General features: G+C 55.1%; 1 long non-coding RNA gene across 1 annotated transcript; it reads left to right on the top strand.

Moving 5' to 3' along the window:
• The first annotated feature begins 446 nt into the window (after positions 1–446).
• LOC119877568 lies at positions 447–3,831 on the top strand. Its single transcript, XR_005378978.1, has 4 exons — positions 447–582; positions 703–839; positions 1,648–1,753; positions 3,589–3,831. It is a non-coding gene; the product is annotated as an uncharacterized LOC119877568 (long non-coding RNA).
• Positions 3,832–18,228: the final 14,397 nt, after the last annotated feature.

Here is an 18,228-nt window from a genome sequence, read left to right as displayed (position 1 = left end):
CGAACCTGCATTATCTCCGGTTTCCTCATAAAGTCTAACAGCTTCCATCCAATTAATTACCGGCACAAAACACAGACTCAGAAACAGGGTGGATTCCAAGACTTTGAGTTGCTCCCCACACCAGTTAACCCTTCCCCTCCTGCCGCACTTGGAAGTCTCGCCAGCAGCACAGCTTTGGCCCAGAAGCAGCTCATTACAGGGGAGTCTCCTCACTTCCAAGGGTCCTTGGGGCTGCGTCTGTCCTGCTGCCACTGGTGAGCAGAGCGGTCACTCAGATGGCAGCCCAGGTGACCTGCACAAAATGCACGGGCAGCCCGGATGGTGACGGGACAGGGTCCTTGCAGGTGGGTGAAGGCTGCTCAGCTCTGCCCCCCAGGGCGGGCATCCATGAGGTCTGGCCTTGCCCCCTTGTCCTGGCATCCCCTTCATTAGGAACCTGCGGGCCCCCGAGGAGAGAAAGTCGCCGGCGTCTTGGGGGCTAAGAGGTGGCAGCCCCATTTCCGGAGACGAATTTAGACACCCAGTGTGACAGCTCCTGGGGACCCTGGAGGGCAGCTGAGTGAGCTGGTCCTTCTTCCTCAGGTAACAGCACTGGTTTCCATCGGGGGGCTCTCCCCACGCTGTCCGGGTGGTCTGGGTAGGGCTGATGGCACCCCCACCCCAGGTGCTCAGCCTCTGCAGACCAGAGCCTTCCGTTCCCAGGACAGGGTGATGGATGCAGGCGTGGCAGGTGGCTGCATCCGCTTGGAGAAGAGAATTTGTCTCGGTGGACGTGACACCGAGGAGATGCTGGTCTGGGACGACGTGGGCACAGGAAACGTGACCCACGAGATAGAGAGGTCAGGCCCTGCTGCCAGGGCTTGAGCTACTGGATCAAACTGCGCCTGAAGCTGCACCATCCTGAGCTTCTCATTACTTCCCCTTTGTGCCTGGGTCTGTTCTGTTTTTTTTCTTTTTTTTTTTTTCTTTCTTTTCTTTCTTTCTTTCTTTCTTTCTTCTTTCTTTCTTTCTTTCTTTCTTTTTTCTTCTTTCTTTCTTTTTTTTCTTTCTTTTTTTCATTCTGCTGGCTCACAAGCCCACCGGTGTGACATAGGACCCACTCCCCATTAGACATACACCTGGTCCCTGAAATCTCTAGGGGCTTTGGAACATTTCTCATGACTCATTAAGGGTCCTGCTGCTCTGAGCTGGCTCCGCCACAGCCCTGCAGACACCATGCTGGAGTCTGAGCCCCACAAACATCCTGCCCCTTCCTTTGCCACTCCCAGCCAAGGCCCCCGTCACCACTGGTCATGTCCCGCAGGGAGAGGCCCCTCCAGCCCGACCTCAGTGGCCCCCAAGCTCGGGGTGTGCAGAGGGTCCGGGGAAAAGCCCTGTTCAGCCTGTCGTGAGGAGGGGTCCGGCAAGCCTGCCCAGTGAAGGCAGAGGTGCCGTGGGCTCTGCCTCAGGGGCCTCGTCACAGCAGGTGGACAGGACACAGAGAAGCTCTCGGAGCAGGTGCAGCTGGGCACGGGGAGAAGGTGGCACCCACCCCCCGGTGTAAGAGGGTCTGCATCTGATCCCAGTCTTCAGAGGACGGGGGCCTGGGGGGTCAGGTCTGCGGTGACCCTGCGTCATGATGGGGGCTCATTTGCACCCCTCCTTCAGCCGCCCCCCAGCTGCGTGAGCACCTACCTCCTGCATCGACCCTGTACTACCGAAGCCTGAGCAACTTTGATCCCACACTGAGCCTGAGGCCGGCAGCAGCTGGACGGTCTGTGAGCACCGCGGTCCCGAGCTGGTGGGGGGGGTCTCAGTCTGCAGAGAGAACCTCTGTCCTGACCCATACTGACCCTGGCGAGAAGCCCTGGGCGCTCTGGGCCACCCCGTGCCGGCGGGGTCTTGGTGGGCCCCCGTGGTCACTGCCCCGACTGACCTCAGAGCAGCCCCTGAGGCTCTCTGCTGGGATTCCCAGTCCCACCTCACAGGCAGGGAAACTGAGGCCAGAGAAGCCTGGTGGACCCACCCGCTCCGGCCCCACACTGATCGGACCCATGAGGGCCGTGGACACCCCCACCTCCCCAGGGGCCAGGCTCCTTGACCAGCACCTTCCAGCGGGGAGGGCATGCGGTGCTCACCTCAGGCCTGGGGCCAGGTGTCACTGCGTACACCCCTGCGCCCGTCTCTGCTGAGTGGACTCTGTCCTGTCTTGCTGGGGGTGCCCGGGTTCAGACCGCGGTGCCCTGACCCTGCCTGTGGGGGGCTCCTGGCCTCACCAGGGGACAGAGGGAGGTGGGGGCACCGAGGGTGTGCATGCCAGGGACGACCTCGAGGAAGGAGGGGCCACGGGGAGCCGCGGAAGGTTGTAGGGGAAGGGCATCCTGCCCCCGGAGTCCCCAGGGAGCCTCTTCATTGGTGCTGAGGCCTTGGCCACGTCCACCCTCACAGCTGTGCCCCCCTGAGGTCGATGACCTCTGTGTCCCTTAGCGAGGGGTCAGCTGCAGGAGGGCCATAGGGAGGGCGGATCCTGCTGCAAAGAGCTTCATTCAGTGCCCCAGTGTCGGGGGGAGCCGGGGCTGGAGCTAGAAATAGACCGGCAGTGGCCCCACGCGGTGCAGGGCACGGGACCGGGTCCCGGGGTCACCCTTCCTGCTTCTGTGGGAGGAAACCCCAGCCGGGGGAGGCTGTTCCCAACAAGGCCGCCTTGTGTGGCTCTCTGAGGACCTTTCACAGGGAAGCCCAGCTGCAGCCCCCTCCCCTCCAGCGACCCGGGGCCTTCCCTGTGGCCCAGGCCAGGAGGCCGGCAGACCCTGGGGGCCTGAGGAGGGCCTGGGAATGGGCCAGACCCACTGGGAGCCCCAGCGCCTCCTCCCAGGCAGAGACTTGGGGTGCTGACCCAGGGTTTCCCATGGCGCACACCAGGGGCTCCTCTGTCAGCCCACCAGGGCAGAGAAGTCCATCAGGGAAGAGTGGACCCTGCTGGTGGGCGAGTTGTGGGCGCACTGCTGGGGACACTCGGGATGCAGGGTGGGTGCAGATGCTCTTCCACCCAGATCCCACAGGGGACTGCGGTTCTGAGCACTCTGCCTGTGCAGGGGGACAGCCTGGATCCCCAGGCGAGCTCGTCCTCCCCGGGAGGGGCCCCTCTAGTGCTCTCCAGGGAGCCCAGGAGGCCGCAGACCCCAGGACCCAGCTGTCTCTCCAGTACCCCCTGCCCGCTCTCCCCGGGATCTGGAGAGCAGAGCTCTGTGGGCACCACGTCCCGTTGGGGCCGCACTCCACACCACCCTGCATGTCCTCACCAGACACACCCAGGGTCAAACGGACAGCAAGGCATTGACCCAATATTGACAGATTGATTGACTGAGTGACTGTGTGACCGGCGACAGGCTGGCCCAACTGTTGCTTGCTGTGAGCGTGGCCTGGAGCTCCCCAAGGAGGAGCAACTAGGGCACACATTGTAACTGTGCCCCACGCGCCCCCAGAGCTTCCTTAGGTCATTACATCCCTTCCCGGGCCCGTCCAGCCTTATCGCCAGCATCAGCTGCCCCCAGGTCTGTGTCAAAGAAGGTTCCGAACATCCCACTGAACCCTCCCTTTTCTGAAAAGGACGAGGACATATACTATGGCTGCAAATCTTCCGATTTTGGGAAAGGCAGGCTCCTGAATGTCTGAAGATGTGACCTGATGAGTTCTGGGTGACCGTGGGGAGCCCCTTCTCAGAGGCAGATGATCGGAGGTCTCCAGGATGGTGAGCTCTGCAGCTGTCCAGATGTTTGAGGGCGGATTCCTGCCCAGGAACCAGAGACGGTCAGCACCCAGAGGGCGGGCTTCTGCGAGGTTTGGGGCAGGTGGCAGATGTGGAAAAGGCAGCGACAGGAGAAAGTCCTCTCACACAGGGTTATGCACATGGCACGGAGGTGGTGGTGTTTCCTGCACGGCCATGTGTGTGCCTGTGCGCATACGCATGTGTGAATGTCACTGTGCGCACCCATGCGTTCATGGGTGTGTGTGCATGCGTGTCATGTGCACATGCACATGCATGTGTGCATGATGTGTATGTGTTCTGTGCGTGCATTCGCACGTGTACGTGGGTGTCTGTGAGTGTGCACATGCGTGTGTGTGCATGTGCTGGGGTGTGTATGCACGTGTGTGTCTGGGTCTGCTTGTGCACCCCTGAGCCAGGAGACAGCAGGTGGAGAGCTGGCTTGGGGGGAGTGCTCCGTTCTCTTTGTGGGCACTCTGCCCCACCCTGGCCTTGGGGTTGTCACACCAGTCCCTCCTGCGCCCAGATCCTCCCCATCTCCTCCCTGGGCCACATGCTGGAGCCGCACAGCAGGCCTGCTCTGAAGGAACCCTGAGCCCAGTGGATGCTGCAGTTTTGGGGCCCGGTCCTGAGACTGCCGGTCCCCCCCCCCCCCCCCCCCCCCAGCCCTGATGAGGGAAACAGCCTCGTGGACACAAATTAGTCCCCTGCGTGAGTCCCTGAGAACCTCTTCCTGGAGATGTTTTGTGTTCTCATGGGCTCTTCACAACCATCAGTGTGGAGACGAATCCTCCAGGGTCCAGAAGCAGCAGCATCCTCATTGTCCTCACTGGATCCTGATTGAGGAACGGGATGCGGACAGGGAGGGGAGTGGGAAAATGCTCCTGGGCCTTGGAGTGTACTGAGCCGTTTGCGGGGAGCCAGGCCTGCAGGAGGTGGAGCAGGATCCGGCTCTCCAGCTGGGCACACCCCTGTTCTGTTCTGTCAAGGTGGCGGGGGAGGCTGACCTGGCGGGGGTCCCCACCTGGCGTCAGGCTAGAAGCCTCTAGAAGGCCTGGTTTGTGTTGCAGGTCCCACGTCCGAGCCCAGACTCTCAGGGAGACCCAGGCCTTGTCTTTAACCGGCTCCCAGGTGACCCATGTGGGTCCCACAGCGAGAGAAGCAGCGTGCTGGTGGGAGCGGACTGTGGCTGGCAGTTGAAGCGCCCAGCACCCGCTCACCCACCCACCGCTCACTCAACAGCCTCTCTCGTGGGGACTCGCTGGCGCAGGGGCCTGTGGTGAGCGAGCGGACCCGGGCCCCGGGGGCATGGCCTTCACACTGAGCTGGGGGACATGGTGTGTGGCCGCGGGGGCCATGCGGGAAACGGTTGGCACCAAGGGGTTACCTGCAGAGGCCGAAAGGAAGGCCGAGGGCTGGAACCCAGGGCGCTCAGGCCAGACAGCAAAGCTCCGGCGGTCTGCGTGGGATGACTTTCGGGAATCCAGCAGCCACCAGGAGCTCCCGAGGCCTCAGTGACAGCACAACTGAATTGCTTTTCAGGCCACTGGTCCATGAACGCAAGATGCGGAGTGAAGCCTTGGAAGGCCTGGAAAGCCTAGAGGCTGTGTCTGCGCAGGAGACCGTTCTGAACGCCAAGTGCTGCCGCGTCAGCTGACACACCACAGTTATTAATTATGGATGCTGCTGGAATCTCTGCTGCACAGTTGGGACCATCAAATATACACAGCGGCACAAACCACCCAGCAAATGGGAGGCAACGGGGTAAAGGACCCGCCAAGAGGGGCGCACGGGACAAACTTGGTGCCAAGTGCCTGTGGGAAGAGCCACCCTTGCCGGTCCCTGTGACCTCCCCTCAGGATCCCAGGGGAGGAGATCCGTGTGTCGGTCACCCAGGGGACTCGCTGAGCGCCCGCTGTGTGCTAGGCCCCGTGCCAGGCCCAGGGGAACGGCAGTGCCAGGGCAGGCCCGCGTCCTAGAGCACCTGCGCTGGGCAGCAGGGGGCACTGGGGCATCTGGGAACAGTGGAGCGCCTGTGGCTGTGTCTTCCCTGCTGGGGCAGGCTCGGAGGAGACCTGCTGGGGATGGAGTCTTGAGTCTGCCTTGAGCTCAGTTTGCCGTCACTGGTCCCCACACAGGTTCGGCAGCTGTGGGTGGGTCCTTTGATGAGGCCCTGTGTCTTCTGGATGCAAAGCACTCGGGATTCCAGTCAGGTCCCCTCTGAATAATGCCGGGGGGTGGGGGCATAACATGTTCTAGGTCCTAGCTTCCGGGGAGCTGGGGGCTGCTGGGCGGAGCCCACAGAGTGCAGCTTCGAACCATCGTGTCATGATTCAGGGGGAAGAGAAGCGTGGGCAGAGCCTGTGGGGGGAGCCCCCTGTGCCCGGGCCACTGATGCTCAGAGGAGGGCCTGCCGCGGGTTGGCCCCCTACCTGTTTCTCTGAGGGCCAGCTCCAGAGCAGGTGCTGCCGGGGGCTTCCTCTCGGGGTCTGGAGCCCAGGAGATGCTCAGCAGCCCTGGGGAGGGAGGTGTTTATGGCTCCATTCACTTGCCCACCAGGAAGAGCCTGGCCTCCCAGAAAACCTGACAGTCCCATGTCTGCCCGCTTGCTTGTCCAGGAGAGGCTTGTTGGTTAAGAATAAGACAGGGTTGTCCTCTGGTGCAGAAGGAGGAAACAACCAGAAACACCATCCTCTTCTCTGCTGTTGCTGGGTGTAAATGCCAATGAATCCCCTCTTGGAGGACAGTGCTGAGTAGAAGAACCCTCCCAGGAAAGGCCAAGTTTCATTCAACCTTTGTATCTGGCTTCCCTTGTCCGGAAAGGTTTGAGTCTGAGTAGGGAAATCATGTCTCCCTTACTCCCTCTCCCTCTCCTGTTGGAAATGAAATCCAGTGATTCTTCCGAGGATAACTCTAGAATAATCTGATGCACATTTCTTTTCATTTATTTGAGTTGGAGAAATCCAGTGGCCAATTTGGAAGCTTTGTTTTTCTGTTCTTTGCTACACAGAAGTCACCAAGTAGCCAAATTCCTACCCCTAATGCTAATTAGCTCAGTCTGCAGGCCCTGAGGTAGTCCACTTTTTTTTTCTAAAAACAGAAATAAAATATTAAACTATTATAACTGTGTGAGTCTGTGTAGGAGGAGGGACTTTGTCATCCCTCTATTCCCTGTGAAGTATGCTGGCAAAGCCGAGCCTTCCCAGAGAGAGCTGAATTTCTGAGAGGACAGCTTTGTGATGTTTTGCTTCTTTCCCCAGGCGTGCTCCTAGTGCACAGGAGTGAAGTTAGCCCTGGACAGAGTCTCCCCTCTGAGTTTAATACCTGGTCATCTAGCATCCTGGAAGCATCGGGAAGTCTGTAAGAGCTGAAAGCGCAAGTGTCAAATGGTAACACGTGAAACTTGGGCGAGCTCCTGCCACCAGCTGCCTCTCCCCTCTATTCTTCATGGGCCTCCCTCATTATAGTAGGCGTGTGGCCACGGTAACAGGTGGTGGAGATGATGTGCTAAGGAGTGTGGAGAAGATATTTTTACAAGGCAGGGATCTAGTTGCAAAGGACTGAAACCCGGTTGCTGTGGATCAAAGAGAAAAGATGTTTTTGTTTGCTCGTTTGTTTGTTTGTTTGTTTGTAAGCCTTGAAGTGGCCACTGGACCCTCACTTCTGTGGCTGTGGCCAGACTCAAGTCTTCATGGAAACAGGAGTAGAGCTTCTTGCCGTCTGCTGCCAGGCGATCCTGGTCAGGCCCCCGTTCGCAGCATCTTCTGTTCAGTACTAACCACCCCAGAGTCTAAACCATCACCACATGTAGAGGTGTATTTGTAGTTGTCTAAGTAACAGATGGATGAAATATGAATGAAATACATTCAATGAGATGAAGCACAGAAACTAAATATGCAACTAAATACGCCAAGTGACTCATCCCATGATAAAACTCACAGGTCTCCCTGGGCTGTGGTTGCTCCCTCCGTGCCAACAGGCAGCTCGGGCTGGACTGGGGGCTGGGGGATGTCAGGCAAGAATTTCAATCCCCTCCAGCCTGTGTCTCCTCGTCTGTGATATGGGGCAACATCAGGGAGCTGGGGGTCCACTGAGGCCATCACAGGAAGCATCTCTGGCACTTTCCCAGCAAGGGCCAGTCAGTGTGGCTCTCTTTCCAAGTCACCTGCAGGAGGAAGTCTGCCAAGAGCATGAATGTGTGCCAGTCAGGCCTCTCCAGTCCTAAGCTATGGACTGTGGTACAAACTGGAAAAAGTGAAGCAGGGGGGCATGTTGCCCTGAAAGAGACAAGTCCCAGGGATGGAGGTGCAGGAGGTCCAGGGCTCACTGCAGAGGGGGGTGTGTGTGTGTCAGTCTCAGCACTGCTCTCTGTGGTCGCAGAACTCCTCAGCTCCCCGTGGGGTCCTTCCATCCTCATTAAGAAGGGGTAACTAGCAGGGGTCCTACAACCCGGTCGGAGAGATGGGTAACCCGGGACGTGGTTTGCCAAAGTCAGGGACAGAGAGCTCGCTGCCCCCACTCCCCCAGTGTGGCCACCTCCCCACCGTAGTGCCATGAGATGCACCATCCATAGATGAACCCCCCTTCAGAAATGTTGGCCCCTGGGCGCTGGAAGGAAAGGCCTCCTGAGCCCATGGCAGGCAGGACACCTCAGGGTGGAAGATATTCTTCCCCTTTGTGCCTCCATCAGGGCAACATGACATGATTGTATTTTTCTGCTGAGCCCCCAAAGCTTCTCGGAGGACCCATCACCTGAGTCCTTCGGGGTCCCAGGCACCAGTGTAGCCAGAGCATCACCACGTCCTTCCCCCCACGGCCAGCATCACAGACCCTGAGCTGGGGGAGGCTTGGGGCTGTGCTCCCGCCGAGACCCGGGCAGAGCTAGGCTGCTGCCCTCCCATGCCTGCTGTGGCCACTCGGTTCCCGACAGCTGTGACTGTTCCCAGCTCTCGGTATCAACCTCATTTTGAGTGATGCTGTACATGCGTTGTGTGCTGTTTGTTCCTAGCACTTTGTGAAAGGTTCTAATGGCACCAGCACGTGCTCCTAAATGGTTTTTATTTCTAACTGGTTTGTCAGCTGTGTACAGGCGCCCTATGGAGAAACTACTGAGCAACATGATGAAAACAGAATCAATATCAAAAACACTGAGAGGCCAAATGGAACACAGAGCCTTGTAAATTAGGACAAACCCCCCAAGAGGATGAAGTCAGGAGGAAATGTGTGCAAGGACCACTCTGCTATCGATGACGGACCTTCGATGTCTGTGCATCCTCCTTCCGTGATCCTTGTCGGACAGATTACTGTCTCCTCTGACTATTACCAACATACCGAATTTGGAAGAAGGAGGTGAATACATCACCAGATATGGAAGGCCGTAACAAATTATGTCACAGAGACGTTTGCAGGGGTAAGAAAAATTATTGCAGCCAAGAAAAAACAAAAAATTGGTTGCCATGGTCTGAAAGTTTGAGCCCTCCTAAAATTCATGTTTAAATCCTCACCTTCAATGTGATGGTCTTAGAAGATGAGGCCTTTGGGGGTGAAGTCCCGGGAATTAATGTTCTCATAAAAGAGACCTTGGGCTCTGTCCCTCTTCCCCGCTTGAGGGCACAGCACAAAGCCCGCATCTATGAACCATGAAGCAGGGCTCACCAGGCACTGAACCTGCCGGCCCCTCCACCTGGGACACCCAGCTTCTGGAACTGTGAGAAATCAGTGTGTTCTATTTGTGAGTGCCCAGTCTCTGGTGTTTTCATAGCAGTCACTGGAGGGTTGCACGAGTGCCTCTTTCCTGGCTCCTACACCCCCAGCAGCACGGGTCAGGGAATGTTCCATCCATAGGTCACCATGACAAGTCCTTTGTGGTTAAATATGGTTAAATACCCCAAGAAGGACACGTTAGCCCGAGGCTGGCAGGAAGCCCCCATGGAGGGAGATACGACTGGGAACCAGGGGTTGGGGCTATAAAGGCAAAAGTGAGTTTCAGGATGAGTGTGGGCAGCACAGATGTGGCAGCTGACCCTGTCCCCCAGGACACTGTGGCCAGCAATAGACTCCAGCCTCACCTGTGTGCCTGGCCTGGACAGATGGCTGGAGACAGGCATGAGCTTCCATGGCCACTTCCTTCAGCAGGAAACACCTGGAGAAGTTGTTCGGATGCCTCCGTCTTGGGGGGTGGTCTTGAAATAAAAGGCAGAGGAATATTTAATAAAGTCTCAAGAAATAAAAAGTGAAAGAAGTGTGTGGTGGTTTCATGTGGTTGCCTTGGAAACCAGACATCCCGACAGAGGATGATGCAGAGACAAGGGTTTGGAGTTTGAGGTGTTTCTGAGGAAACTGGGCTTCCTTCATCTGCTGTTTTCTTCTAGAAAGTGCAAAGCAGGGGCAGGAGCAGGTGCCTGTGTGTGGGCTGCAGGGGTTTCGCGGCTGGGCAGGAGGGTGCACCTGTCCACAGTGGCCCTGAGGGGCTCCCAGGCAAGGTGTCCTCAAAGGAAGCGAGAGGCCAGTGATTGCCCGATGGCCCTGTCTGGCGTCTGGCATCTGCCAGCACTCTGTTTCCGTCAGGCCCTGGGAAATGACCCTCCACCTCCAGCCTCCATTCCAGTAGCACTTCGGGAAACACACACCAGGCACATGTTTGTACTCGTGAATGGGCAGGTCATGCATGTTACTAGAAGAGAAACTGGAGTATCCTGAGGTTCAGTCTTCCAGTTTTCTTCCCGTTCTTCCTTTCCTTCTTTTTAAAATTCCCTCCTTCCCATCTTCCCATCCCACTCCCATCCTTTCTCTCTGGTCATCCTCGAGCCTGGGCACAAGCCCTGGTGACTGGTGATCATGCATTCACACACCCTGCATCTCCCAGGCATGCAGGACGATGGCTCTGCAAGTGTCCACAGTGCCCTGAGGCCCTGGAGCCTGAGTTCCTAGCGTTGCCACTTCCCTTCTTCTTCCATGGGAAAGCAGGTGGGTCTCTGGGACTCAGGACCTGGTCTGCCCCCTTCATCATCCCAGTGTGGCTATGTAACTCTGACCCTCTCGGTTTTAAACTAAAAAAAGGTGTAGTACTAAAACCACCATAATAGACCCCAGGCACAGGGAGACCCAGGGTTCTGGCCAGGCCATTGGTAATTTGTTTCTTACCTTCTATTCCATTTTTGGGTATGGGAGGGGGGCAGGTGAGTGAGGATGTGGCAAGTGGGGGTAGGAGAGGACATGTGGAGATGGGATGGGATAGAAGGGGGTAGGTGGCTATGTCTTTATCCTCATATTTCTTGCCACCCTGGGGGAGAGTAGGAAGCGAACATCGGACAACAGTAGCAAAGACCTCTTGGTTTATTTAACTTTGCTCTTGTCCACACTGAGGAGTTCTGGTGAGATGAGGTCCTGTTTCCTGCCCGAGGGTTAGGCTGTGTAGGTGACACCTAGAGTTCTTGCATTTGCCATAAGGGATCCCTGACAGTGCCTGATGTGTTGTGTGGAGCTGACATGTGGCAACACTTGTCTATGCCTTCTTATCCTCCAACATCACCTGTTTCCTGCCACATGAGCTCTGGGGTGATGGTCCAGGAGCAAGCACCACGTCCCTCCAGCCTGCTGACCAGGATCCATTCCTGACCCCCTGAGACCTTGGCTCTCAAGTCCATCCCCTTGTCCCATGGGTTCCACATCCTGGACATCATCTGGTGGCCACTGACTTGACTGGTGTCATTTGCTCTGGAAGGGAAGACTCTTTATTGGCTTCTTTCCCGCTCACACTGTGGCTGTGCTTTGGCCACACTCCCTGAGGGCAAACTCCACCTTCTCCATCTTTGTGTCCTCAGCATGCAGAACATAGTCGAGCCATCACGAGGACTCACTCAGTCTTTTGAATTGTTCAATTCATTTGTTCATTCAACGGATATTTATTTATTTATTAAATTTATTAAATTCTGGAATGCCTGGGGAAGACTCAGTTGGCACCCCTGCTCTGAAGGTCCTTACAGTGAGTGAGGAGATAGGCAAAAAATGAGCAAACATGAGCATGGCAGTAGCCAACAGAAACAATGGAGGTGATGGGCCATACTCAGGAGGGAGTATGCCTCAACCTGGGGACCCCTCAGAGCTGCCTAAAGCTGGTTCCCAGAGCCACATCCACCTGAGTCAGGAAGGCAAGGTGGTTCCCAGGATAGAATGAGCTGGGAGTGTCTCGGGTCAGGATGCCTTTGCTGTATAGGTCGAGCCCATAGGCAGGACCACTCACGGCTGCCAGGGATGTAAGGAAGTGTGGACTCTTCAGGAAGGCTGGAAGGGTGGTCTCCACAAGGGATGTTGAAAGGTGGTTTCCACAAGGATGTTGGAAAAGGTAATCTCTGCAAGGGATACCAAGAAAGGTGGTCTCTACAAGGGATGCTGAGACGTGTAGCCTCACAAGTGCTGGGAAATGTATTCTCTGCAAGGCATTCTGGAAAATGTAGTCTCTGGTGAGAGATGGGTCGGCTAACATCAGAGGTTGGGTGTCTGATTCTGAAAAGAAGAAGGGGAGATACTGGTGGACACAAGGCCTCTGCCATGCCCTGCAGTACCTTGTTCCTTTAATGCTTCATAACTTTTGTCATAATCTGAATCTTCCTATTTGCAATAGATCTGTTCCTGACAAGGCAAGGATTACAATACGGATTAGAACAGTTATATGATGACCAGGGTGGGCATAATTATGAAAACCAGGACTCTTTATTTCTTCTCAATGATTATTTCCCCAAAAACGCTTAATAGGGGTTGCAAAAGCACATGTCCTCTGATACTAGACAGGACACATAGGCCTGTGAAACAGCTGGGTGTAGGAGAACAGGTGTGGTGAGGAGTGGGGGCAAACTTGACCCACCTGAAAGCAAGAAAAATACAAAAAAAAAAAAAAACAGTTTCAGAACTTGAGTCCAAGCAAAGCTGTTTTGAGGGTCAGACCTAGCACTCCAGTAGTTTGCAAACCAAACCATGCTAGTATATAATGACAGGATGATTTCCAAAACCCATAACTTAAATACATGTGCATTCAGGAGATATGCTGTGCACTCGCAGATGGCAATGAATAATCACCTCTGGGGTTTGCCAATTTCATAAATCCAGACTGTCATTTTCTTGGTGGAGACCCCAGGAACCCCCATACATGTCCCTCTAAGCAAGGTCTGTGGAAGCCTGAGGATTTCTAGCAAAGTGCTCACTGACCTTGGGCCTCCCACAGCGTCCTGTCCACCCCCATCGCCACTCCATGGGGCCCATTGATGACAGCTCCCGGGGTGACTGCAGCTCAGCCTCAGCTGGCTCAGGAGGATGGAAATTGGGTGATGCTGCATTGGTGCCCAGCTCAAGAGGGAACCGGCTGATCAACAGAACATGCTGGAACTCCCCAGGGCAAAGAGCTAAACTTGGAGAACTGAAAAACTTCAGTCTGAGCAGAATCCCCAAAAGAGAACATGACGCAGATACAGCTATTTCCTCCCTGGGCACCTGGCCGCCTCTGCAGGGGCCCTTTAGGGGGACACCCAGGTGCGCACACATGCTCACACATACATGGACACCACAGACATCATTGACCTGAGCTGGGAGCCTCACCAGCTCTCACCTCCTTCTGGTCTCCATGGGAGAGGCACTCATTTCTCACAGCCTGTAGGACAGGGTCACAGACAGTGACCTGTCGGCTCAGTCCAGGCTGCACCTGCTGGCAGAGGACATCACAGGAGATTTCAATGCTCCACATTTGGTTTCTCCTGGATGACGGTAAGACCTGACAGCCCAGGTCTGTCCTGACACACTTGTGGGGAACTGAGCACTCAAGTCCCCAACACACTTGTGGGGAACTGAGCACTCAAGTCCCCGACACAGTCCTGGGAACAGGCCTGAGATGAGTTTCTGCACCTATTGCTTGGCTGGCTTCTCGCAGTCCCGACACCTCCGTCTATCTTCCTGTCAGATTTCCCTTAATTAATTTCATCAGGGCTCCCAAACTGCTTCTCTCATTCTGGCTGGGGTAGAGTTAACGAAGGACCTAAGCAAAGACAGTCTGCAGGCAGTCAGGCCCTCTCAACTGGCAGGTTCTAATGCAGAAGGAGCTGGAGGCAGACCCACGGCACAGGGAGACCACGCTGCAGGGAGCGCCTGACGCAGAGGCCTCTCCCCGAAGAGCCAGCCCTGGTCCTACTCTGACCTGCAGACAACCTGAAGCTCATGGATTCTAGTGCCAGGGGAACAATTTGCATTGAGTTTGCTTCGGCCACCAGGCCCTGTGCTAGCAAGTGTGTGGTGAGTGGAGGTGAGGAGGTGCCAGGATATTGGGATTGGTTCAAAAGACTAAGGATAATTATGTGAATTAGCTCCATACATTGAGCATCTTATTTTATGTCACACGACTCTGTCCCATTTCATCTGAACAGCCTAGTGAGGAAGGCACCCATGGCCACTTTCCATGGGGAGAGAAAGGAGGGTCAGAGAGGCTTAGGCACTTCCTTGAGGCCACATAGGAGGTCTGGGGTGGCCCTGAGAGGAGACTCAGGTGGCCCAGGGGCCCAGGGGCCCAGGGGCCCAGCTTTTCCTACAAGCTGCTTCCTGCATCTTCATGATCCTACCTCTGAACCGTTTCTTCTGAAGAACACACACACTCAGCCTTGTTTTGGGCTCCTGCCTCTTGCCTCAGAGACCACAGACAGTAGGACTGCCCTCTGCTCACACATACTCTTCTGTCACTGCCCCAGGGGTAAGCCCCTGGTGGATAGAGGGGGACATGGGAAGAACTGGTGAGGGAGCCCCCAGTATTGAATTCAGGGAAAGATCCTTCCTGTCTCCACCACATTCCCACTGATGAGTGTGGAGGCCAATTCTGCTCTTCTGTCAAAACTGCAGAAAATATCCTTGTACCTCAGTTATTGGGACACATGGGAGCCTCTCTGCAGGAAAATTTCCTAACACAGACCCAAGTTCTTCGAAAGCCCCTGATAAATATTCATTATGTGCATAAGTATATCTAACACTACCTGTGAGTAGCAGGATCCCACATGGAGTGACTTCTTGAAGATGCACCAAGTGAATTCTCCTCATTCTTCTTTATCTTCCTCCCTCATTCATCACATCTTCACATCATCATGACATCACCATCATCATCACCATCGTTGTCACCATGATGACCACGTACATCATCACCACCATCAACTACACAATCATCATCATCACCACCGCCATGATCATCATCATCATCACTGCATTACCACAACCATCATCATCATCATCATCACCTTGACCACCACCACCATCATCACCACCATCATTATCATCACCACATCATCACCATCATCACCATCATCCTCATCATCACTGTCACCATGACCACCACACCATCACCCACATCATCAACACCATCACCACCACCACCATCAACAGTCATCATGCTAATCATCATTGTCACCATGACCGTCATACCATCATCACACCATCATCTTTACCATCACCATCGCCACCATCATCATTCTCAACAGTTACAATCTCCTGGAAGCTTCCATTTACAAGGAGCTGAGCTACGAAGTTTGCACACATTCACGTACTGCATCTTCCCACCACTCACATGTTGAGTGAGCTCACTTATTCACCAACACTCAGTGGAGATCTTAATCACCTGGACTACTATACATCTGATGATAATCTTCCTCCTACTGCATTATCCTCCCAGTAGCACTCACTGAGTGCTTACTGTTTGCCAGGAATGATAAATTACTCATGCAGTTCTCACAGTGAGCACTCGCAGTAAGGACTGTTGTCATCCCCATTTTACAACCGAGGCAACTGAGCCTCATGGAGGTAAAGTTACTTGGCCAACACCAGCAAGCCACGGAGCAGCAGAGCCTGCATTTGAGCCAGAGAGTCTGGCCCCACAGCACAGATCAAAGAGGACCACTCCACTGCCTGCCAGACACACAGGCCACTACAGTGTGATCTGGTCCCTCCTCCTTACACAAACTATCTCCCAAGTCCCTGAAGACCCAGCAGTAGGAGGGTAGAGGGGAAAACACATGGTCTTCAGATCCTAGCATGGGAGATTTTTCCACATATACGCAGTCGAGCTGGGAAAATGTGTCCAGGAAGCAGATGCTCTGACTCGGCACAAGGCTGGCTGCTATTCAGACCAGGGCGAGGCTTCCACTCCAGACATCTTAGCATCTTGCCAGGAGGCTCTGCTCCTCATTTCCCCTTCATTGCAATTCCAAGGTTTTGCTCAAGGTAGGACAGGTGAGAAACTGTCCCTACCACAAAGAGCAGACGGCATTCTAGACAGAGCAATCAGGGGGAATGGATTCTAGGAAATGGTGCAGGTAAGACAGGCTGACCTGGGGGGAGGGCTGCGTCCCCTGACTGATAAGCAGCTGCAAAGGGCGTGTGGCCCTGTCCCTCCCCAACTGGCCCCCAAGCCCAGATGTCTGCAAGTCTCCCCACGGTTCATCTCCAGAGAGGCAATCGGGCTCATTAGATCAGTGAATGCCCGGCATCAATACTCATCAAGAATGTATGCTGGCTAATCCTCCCTCTTCTGCTTTGCTCTGGAGACGGAGGTCTCAGCCCTCCCAGGGTCATTCACAGCATTTCCAGAACCCGTAGCTGGGCTGTATATGTGCATAGGATCCTGGAGTGTCCACTCGATGGAGCCCGGGGTTCTGTTCTCCCAGGACCGGGGTCAGGGATGCCAGTGTCCTCATGGAGAGGAACCTTGTGGGCCGCCCTCATTGCACCTGCTCAGGCACCAGCTCTGCACCGGGATCCAGGCTCTGCACAGTGTACGTGGCTGCGGATGGATGTCAGCTCAGGACCCTCTGCTGGGACTCCAGAGCCCCTCCCTGCAGGGGAGGAGACAGAGAGGTGCTGCGCTTGGGTGCCGATTGGACAGAGGCCCCGAGGACGCGCCACTTTCCCAGCAGCCAGAGTGGGTTGTTTTCAGAAACAGACTTGGAGTCAGAAGGGATTTACTTCAGGATTCACGTGTGTGTGTTTGTGTGTGTGCGTGTGTGTGTGTGTGTGTGTGTGTGCAGGTGGAGGACGCTGTTTCCAATGCATGCCCTCCAAAACAAACTCCCAGGACAGCTGGGGTGGGAAGTGCTGTGTCTCTCCCTCCCTGTTGGAGATTCATAAACAGAGGAGCTCCAAAAGCCTCTAAGTGAACCAGTGTCCTCGGGAAAACAGAGAACGAGGTTCCCCATGGTCAGCCCAGAGCTCCCAAGGCTGTGTTTGAACGTAGGGCCCCTTTTTACGGAATGACTGAGAGCTCTGGGAAATGCTGATCCAGAGCAAGTTTTTCATTATTTTCACTTCATTATTAGTATGAGAGTTTCTTCCAACTCCCAATTCCCAAACAGGCCCTGACGTGGCATTGAAAACTATAAGGCAGATTTATTTTTGTCTTAACTCAGTCTCAAGTGGCGGAAACACAACGCAAAGCAGCTGTTGCAAAAACTAGAATTTACTGCCTCATATAACAAAAACATCTAGGGCGATGGCTTCAGGCATGGCTCGATCCAGGGGCTCACGTGACACTCTCAAGATTTTGTCTTCCTTTCCATCTCACAAATCTGATTCCTGCATTTGTGCTTAGGCTCTCCCCGTGCGCTATCAAGGTAGCTTCCTGGACCACAGTGTCACTAATATGTGCATCTTCTAGAAAGCTCAGCACTCTTCTTTCTCAATCATTTGAGTGAAAAATCGAGGGCTGAGCCTCACTGCTCCACCCAGTGCTCTCCGTCCCCCACTAGGTCAGACTCTGGCAGGGGAATCTGATGATGCAGTTAGCTGGGCTTGGGTCGCAGAGCCATGATAGCTGAGCAGAGGAACCAGCCCTCTGACCACATAGAACGATTCAGGAGATGGCTCTCCAAGGAAAATGCAGGGCCAGTTACCAGAAGAAAGTGGACTGTGTGCAGATCCAGCCACACCAGCAAATGCCCATCATCCTTCACATTCCAGATCACCTGCGGGCCCCTGCCTTTCTACGGGTGCCTCCTCGGGGCAGGTCCCCATCTCCCGAGCCTGCAGGCCACACCTGGTCCACTCCGCTCACTGTCCTCACGGTGTGTGTGTGTGTGGTACCCGTTCAGTCAGACCAGCCCTGGGAGAAACGCATCTGAACTCACGCTTGCTCTGTGACCCCAGCTCTTAGCACACATGCCTGTGATTCTCAGGTGTTCAGGTGACGCCGCAGGACACAGGAACGAGTGACTGAACAGAAATTGGATCCGAGTCAAGGCGATTTCCTGCTCCGATCTGTGCAGGTCCTCCTCTCCGTCTTAGACAATATCATCTACCAGGATAGCCAGCTGGAGGCAATGAGCATGTGTGTGCAGACTAAGCCTCTGCCTGCAGTGACGGCCACGGGGCATCGTGTCGGGGTCTGAATGTCCAGGTTCAGTGTGATGCCTGGTTCCCGAGGCTGGAGGTCTGTGAGGCTGGTATGTGCAGGACCTGGGCAGTGAGGA

The sequence above is a fragment of the Canis lupus genome, chromosome 26 (genome assembly GCF_011100685.1).
Source record: "Canis lupus familiaris isolate Mischka breed German Shepherd chromosome 26, alternate assembly UU_Cfam_GSD_1.0, whole genome shotgun sequence".
Lineage (NCBI taxonomy): Eukaryota > Metazoa > Chordata > Mammalia > Carnivora > Canidae > Canis > Canis lupus.
The sequence above is the reverse complement of the archived record's forward strand: the minus strand, read 5'-3'. Positions and strand labels throughout refer to the sequence as shown.